This window comes from Electrona antarctica, assembly GCF_951216825.1.
Source record: "Electrona antarctica genome assembly, chromosome: 19".
NCBI lineage: Eukaryota > Metazoa > Chordata > Actinopteri > Myctophiformes > Myctophidae > Electrona > Electrona antarctica.
Genome location: NC_136800.1, coordinates 5,065,048 through 5,072,664, shown reverse-complemented (window position 1 = coordinate 5,072,664; position 7,617 = coordinate 5,065,048).

Sequence of the window (7,617 nt, the reverse complement as noted above, 5' to 3'; positions counted from 1 at the left end):
TGATACGCCGTCCAGAGAGCGACGGCGTATCAACGTCGTATGGGTGGCGTGTCGGCGTAGTTCATTTTCAACTGGACAACGTTGTCGGCGCTGTTCACTTTCAACTCTTTTTGCTATTGATTGATTTTTGATTGATTCTTTTATTTTCGTGTCCTGCACACAAAGTGCCCAACCCCCATATGGTTTATAAGACACATTTCATTATATTCATAATAGGCCTACATTTAATTTGAGTGGAGCTGACTGCTGACGTTGTGTGGCTATAATTATGCAGAGAGAAAATACATCATATTAACTTCTGTGTGCAATGTTGAATTGCTGTGCTCATGCACTTTACTAGAAATATATAGCCTAGCCTATGTTTCAAAGTTCTCCAGAATTGAACTAGAAGACAAGGGAATCTGGGACTTGAACATGAAACCTCTGTGTTGAGAGTCTGATCATCAGACCAGTAGGCCTACACCATCTCTCAGAGTTGTTGAAGTGTTCTTTTGTATTTGAGCCTTCAGTTAGGTAGGCTAAAGTTACTTGAAAAGCATAAGTGTATGAGAGGACTGGGATTTGAACATGAAATATCTGTGATGAGAGTCCGATCATTAGACGACTACACCATATCATTCATTCAGTACTGTTGAAGTCTTTTGTATTAGCCTTCAGTGAGTAAAGGGAATTTGAAATACTCCAGCATTGAACTATAGGAGGACTGGGATTTGAACAGGGAATATCTGTGCTGAGAGTCTGACCATTAGACCACTACCATCCCCCAGCAGATGTTATTTAGTAGTCTGACTCTAGCCTACTCTAAAAGTGTAGTCTACAGTTGAAATACTCTAGCATTTAATTAAAGCTCGTTATTATGTAACTTTACTGTTCTCATATTTGTCTAGTGCTTTTGTCTTCTAGTGCTTCACACAAAATGTGTGTGAAGCACTATATTTCTAAAACTATGAAACATTTCAAAGATTCCTTTTCAGGCAAACATGTCCACCGTAGGATGAACCTAAATAGGTTTGAATGGGGTTTCTAGGTGTAAGTATGTAGGACTAGGAGCATGCCAAAGTTTGTGCTATTGCCATTGAGAATGCATTGGGCATTTAAGTTAAATAACTCAGAAACTACAAAAGATTTCAAAGTAAAAAGTTCCAGCATGTGTCTCCACAGTAAGCTGAATTATAAAAAGTGTGAATGGAGTTTCTAGGTGAAAGTGCTTTTTTGACGTGCCAATATCTGCCATTGAGCCCCATTATAAAATTCTCAAATTTGAAAGCACTATATTTCTAAAACTATGAAACATTTCAAAGATTCCTTTTCAGGCAAACATGTCCACTGTAAGATGAACCTAAGTAGGCTTGAATGGGGTTTCTAGGTGTAAGTATGTAGGACTAGTGGCATGCCAAAGTTTGTGCTATTGCCATTGAGAATACATTGGGCGTTAAAGTTAAATAACTCAGAAACTACAAAACATTTCAAAGTAAAATGTTCCAGCATGTGTCTCCACAGTAAGCTGAATTATAAAAAGTGTGAATGGAGTTTCTAGGTGAAAGTGCTTTTTTGACGTGCCAATATCTGCCATTGAGCCCCATTGTGAAATTCTCAAATTTGAAAGCACTATATTTCTAAAACTATGAAACATTTCAAAGATTCCTTTTCAGGCAAACATGTCCACCGTAAGATGAACCTAAGTAGGCTTGAATGGGGTTTCTAGGTGTAAGTATGTAGGACTAGTAGCATGCCAAAGTTTGTGCTATTGCCATTGAGAATGCATTGGGCGTTAAAGTTAAATAACTCAGAAACTACAAAACATTTCAAAGTAAAAAGTTCCAGCATGTGTCTCCACAGTAAGCTGAATTATAAAAAGTGTGAATGGAGTTTCTAGGTGAAAGTGCTTTTTTGACGTGCCAATATCTGCCATTGAGCCCCATTGTGAAATTCTCAAATTTGAAAGCACTATATTTCTAAAACTATGAAACATTTCAAAGATTCCTTTTCAGGCAAACATGTCCACCGTAAGATGAACCTAAGTAGGCTTGAATGGGGTTTCTAGGTGTAAGTATGTAGGACTAGTAGCATGCCAAAGTTTGTGCTATTGCCATTGAGAATGCATTGGGCGTTAAAGTTAAATAACTCAGAAACTACAAAACATTTCAAAGTAAAAAGTTCCAGCATGTGTCTCCACAGTAAGCTGAATTATAAAAAGTGTGAATGGAGTTTCTAGGTGAAAGTGCTTTTTTGACGTGCCAATATCTGCCATTGAGCCCCATTGTAAAATTCTCAAATTTGAAAGCACTATATTTCTAAAACTATGAAACATTTCAAAGATTCCTTTTCAGGCAAACATGTCCACCGTAAGATGAACCTAAGTAGGCTTGAATGGGGTTTCTAGGTGTAAGTATGTAGGACTAGTAGCATGCCAAAGTTTGTGCTATTGCCATTGAGAATGCATTGGGCGTTAAAGTTAAATAACTCAGAAACTACAAAACATTTCAAAGTAAAAAGTTCCAGCATGTGTCTCCACAGTAAGCTGAATTATAAAAAGCGTGAATGGAGTTTCTAGGTGAAAGTGCTTTTTTGACGTGCCAATATCTGCCATTGAGCCCCATTGTGAAATTCTCAAATTTGAAAGCACTATATTTCTAAAACTATGAAACATTTCAAAGATTCCTTTTCAGGCAAACATGTCCACCGTAAGATGAACCTAAGTAGGCTTGAATGGGGTTTCTAGGTGTAAGTATGTAGGACTAGTAGCATGCCAAAGTTTGTGCTATTGCCATTGAGAATGCATTGGGCGTTAAAGTTAAATAACTCAGAAACTACAAAAGATTTCAAAGTAAAAAGTTCCAGCATGTGTCTCCACAGTAAGCTGAATTATAAAAAGTGTGAATGGAGTTTCTAGGTGAAAGTGCTTTTTTGACGTGCCAATATCTGCCATTGAGCCCCATTGTAAAATTCTCAAATTGGAAAGCACTATATTTCTAAAACTATGAAACATTTCAAAGATTCCTTTTCAGGCAAACATGTCCACCGTAAGATGAACCTAAGTAGGCTTGAATGGGGTTTCTAGGTGTAAGTATGTAGGACTAGTGGCATGCCAAAGTTTGTGCTATTGCCATTGAGAATACATTGGGCGTTAAAGTTAAATACCTCAGAAACTACAAAACATTTCAAAGTAAAATGTTCCAGCATGTGTCTCCACAGTAAGCTGAATTATAAAAAGTGTGAATGGAGTTTCTAGGTGAAAGTGCTTTTTTGATGTGCCAATATGTGCCATTGAGCCCCATTGTAAAATTCTCAAATTTGAAAGCACTATATTTCTAAAACTATGAAACATTTCAAAGATTCCTTTTCAGGCAAACATGTCCACCGTAAGATGAACCTAAGTAGGCTTGAATGGGGTTTCTAGGTGTAAGTATGTAGGACTAGTAGCATGCCAAAGTTTGTGCTATTGCCATTGAGAATGCATTGGGCGTTAAAGTTAAATAACTCAGAAACTACAAAACATTTCAAAGTAAAAAGTTCCAGCATGTGTCTCCACAGTAAGCTGAATTATAAAAAGTGTGAATGGAGTTTCTAGGTGAAAGTGCTTTTTTGACGTGCCAATATCTGCCATTGAGCCCCATTGTGAAATTCTCAAATTTGAAAGCACTATATTTCTAAAACTATGAAACATTTCAAAGATTCCTTTTCAGGCAAACATGTCCACCGTAAGATGAACCTAAGTAGGCTTGAATGGGGTTTCTAGGTGTAAGTATGTAGGACTAGTAGCATGCCAAAGTTTGTGCTATTGCCATTGAGAATGCATTGGGCGTTAAAGTTAAATAACTCAGAAACTACAAAACATTTCAAAGTAAAAAGTTCCAGCATGTGTCTCCACAGTAAGCTGAATTATAAAAAGTGTGAATGGAGTTTCTAGGTGAAAGTGCTTTTTTGACGTGCCAAAATCTGCCATTGAGCCCCATTGTAAAATTCTCAAATTTGAAAGCACTATATTTCTAAAACTATGAAACATTTCAAAGATTCCTTTTCAGGCAAACATGTCCACCGTAAGATGAACCTAAGTAGGCTTGAATGGGGTTTCTAGGTGTAAGTATGTAGGACTAGTAGCATGCCAAAGTTTGTGCTATTGCCATTGAGAATGCATTGGGCGTTAAAGTTAAATAACTCAGAAACTACAAAACATTTCAAAGTAAAAAGTTCCAGCATGTGTCTCCACAGTAAGCTGAATTATAAAAAGTGTGAATGGAGTTTCTAGGTGAAAGTGCTGTTTTGACGTGCCAATATCTGCCATTGAGCCCCATTGTGAAATTCTCAAATTTGAAAGCACTATATTTCTAAAACTATGAAACATTTCAAAGATTCCTTTTCAGGCAAACATGTCCACCGTAAGATGAACCTAAGTAGGCTTGAATGGGGTTTCTAGGTGTAAGTATGTAGGACTAGTGGCATGCCAAAGTTTGTGCTATTGCCATTGAGAATACATTGGGCGTTAAAGTTAAATACCTCAGAAACTACAAAACATTTCAAAGTAAAATGTTCCAGCATGTGTCTCCACAGTAAGCTGAATTATAAAAAGTGTGAATGGAGTTTCTAGGTGAAAGTGCTTTTTTGATGTGCCAATATGTGCCATTGAGCCCCATTGTAAAATTCTCAAATTTGAAAGCACTATATTTCTAAAACTATGAAACATTTCAAAGATTCCTTTTCAGGCAAACATGTCCACCGTAAGATGAACCTAAGTAGGCTTGAATGGGGTTTCTAGGTGTAAGTATGTAGGACTAGTAGCATGCCAAAGTTTGTGCTATTGCCATTGAGAATGCATTGGGCGTTAAAGTTAAATAACTCAGAAACTACAAAACATTTCAAAGTAAAAAGTTCCAGCATGTGTCTCCACAGTAAGCTGAATTATAAAAAGTGTGAATGGAGTTTCTAGGTGAAAGTGCTTTTTTGACGTGCCAATATCTGCCATTGAGCCCCATTGTGAAATTCTCAAATTTGAAAGCACTATATTTCTAAAACTATGAAACATTTCAAAGATTCCTTTTCAGGCAAACATGTCCACCGTAAGATGAACCTAAGTAGGCTTGAATGGGGTTTCTAGGTGTAAGTATGTAGGACTAGTAGCATGCCAAAGTTTGTGCTATTGCCATTGAGAATGCATTGGGCGTTAAAGTTAAATAACTCAGAAACTACAAAACATTTCAAAGTAAAAAGTTCCAGCATGTGTCTCCACAGTAAGCTGAATTATAAAAAGTGTGAATGGAGTTTCTAGGTGAAAGTGCTTTTTTGACGTGCCAATATCTGCCATTGAGCCCCATTGTGAAATTCTCAAATTTGAAAGCACTATATTTCTAAAACTATGAAACATTTCAAAGATTCCTTTTCAGGCAAACATGTCCACCGTAAGATGAACCTAAGTAGGCTTGAATGGGGTTTCTAGGTGTAAGTATGTAGGACTAGTAGTATGCCAAAGTTTGTGCTATTGCCATTGAGAATGCATTGGGCGTTAAAGTTAAATAACTCAGAAACTACAAAACATTTCAAAGTAAAAAGTTCCAGCATGTGTCTCCACAGTAAGCTGAATTATAAAAAGTGTGAATGGAGTTTCTAGGTGAAAGTGCTTTTTTGACGTGCCAATATCTGCCATTGAGCCCCATTGTGAAATTCTCAAATTTGAAAACACTATATTTCTAAAACTATGAAACATTTCAAAGATTCCTTTTCAGGCAAACATGTCCACCGTAAGATGAACCTAAGTAGGCTTAAATGGGGTTTCTACGTGTAAGTATGTAGGACTAGTAGCATGCCAAAGTTTGTGCTATTGCCATTGAGAATGCATTGGGCGTTAAAGTTAAATAACTCAGAAACTACAAAACATTTCAAAGTAAAAAGTTCCAGCATGTGTCTCCACAGTAAGCTGAATTATAAAAAGCGTGAATGGAGTTTCTAGGTGAAAGTGCTTTTTTGACGTGCCAATATCTGCCATTGAGCCCCATTGTGAAATTCTCAAATTTGAAAGCACTATATTTCTAAAACTATGAAACATTTCAAAGATTCCTTTTTAGGCAAACATGTCCACCGTAAGATGAACCTAAGTAGGCTTGAATGGGGTTTCTAGGTGTAAGTATGTAGGACTAGTAGCATGCCAAAGTTTGTGCTATTGCCATTGAGAATGCATTGGGTGTTAAAGTTAAATAACTCAGAAACTACAAAACATTTCAAAGTAAAAAGTTCCAGCATGTGTCCCCACAGTAAGCTGAATTATAAAAAGTGTGAATGGAGTTTCTAGGTGAAAGTGCTTTTTTGACGCCAATATCTGCCATTAAGCCCCATTGTGAAATTCTCAAATTTGAAAGCACTATATTTCTAAAACTATGAAACATTTCAAAGATTCCTTTTCAGGCAAACGTCCACCGTAGGATGAACCTAAATAGGTTTGAATGGGGTTTCTAGGTGTAAGTATGTAGGACTAGGAGCATGCCAAAGTTTGTGCTATTGCCATTGAGAATGCATTGGGCATTTAAGTTAAATAACTCAGAAACTACAAAAGATTTCAAAGTAAAAAGTTCCAGCATGTGTCTCCACAGTAAGCTGAATTATAAAAAGTGTGAATGGAGTTTCTAGGTGAAAGTGCTTTTTTGACGTGCCAATATCTGCCATTGAGCCCCATTGTGAAATTCTCAAATTTGAAAGCACTATATTTCTAAAACTATGAAACATTTCAAAGATTCCTTTTCAGGCAAACATGTCCACCGTAAGATGAACCTAAGTAGGCTTGAATGGGGTTTCTAGGTGTAAGTATGTAGGACTAGTAGCATGCCAAAGTTTGTGCTATTGCCATTGAGAATGCATTGGGTGTTAAAGTTAAATAACTCAGAAACTACAAAACATTTCAAAGTAAAAAGTTCCAGCATGTGTCTCCACAGTAAGCTGAATTATAAAAAGTGTGAATGGAGTTTCTAGGTGAAAGTGCTTTTTGGACGCCAATATCTGCAATTGAGCCCCATTGTGAAATTCTCAAATTTGAAAGCACTATATTTCTAAAACTATGAAACATTTCAAAGATTCCTTTTCAGGCAAACATGTCCACCGTAGGATGAACCTAAATAGGTTTGAATGGGGTTTCTAGGTGTAAGTATGTAGGACTAGGAGCATGCCAAAGTTTGTGCTATTGCCATTGAGAATGCATTGGGCATTTAAGTTAAATAACTCAGAAACTACAAAAGATTTCAAAGTAAAAAGTTCCAGCATGTGTCTCCACAGTAAGCTGAATTATAAAAAGTGTGAATGGAGTTTCTAGGTGAAAGTGCTTTTTTGACGTGCCAATATCTGCCATTGAGCCCCATTGTGAAATTCTCAAATTTGAAAGCACTATATTTCTAAAACTATGAAACATTTCAAAGATTCCTTTTCAGGCAAACATGTCCACCGTAAGATGAACCTAAGTAGGCTTGAATGGGGTTTCTAGGTGTAAGTATGTAGGACTAGTAGCATGCCAAAGTTTGTGCTATTGCCATTGAGAATGCATTGGGCCAGCCCCTATAAAACCATAGTAAAAAAAAAGATTGGCGACATGAATACATTGCATAAAAAAATTAATTCATGACACATGCATTGCAAAGA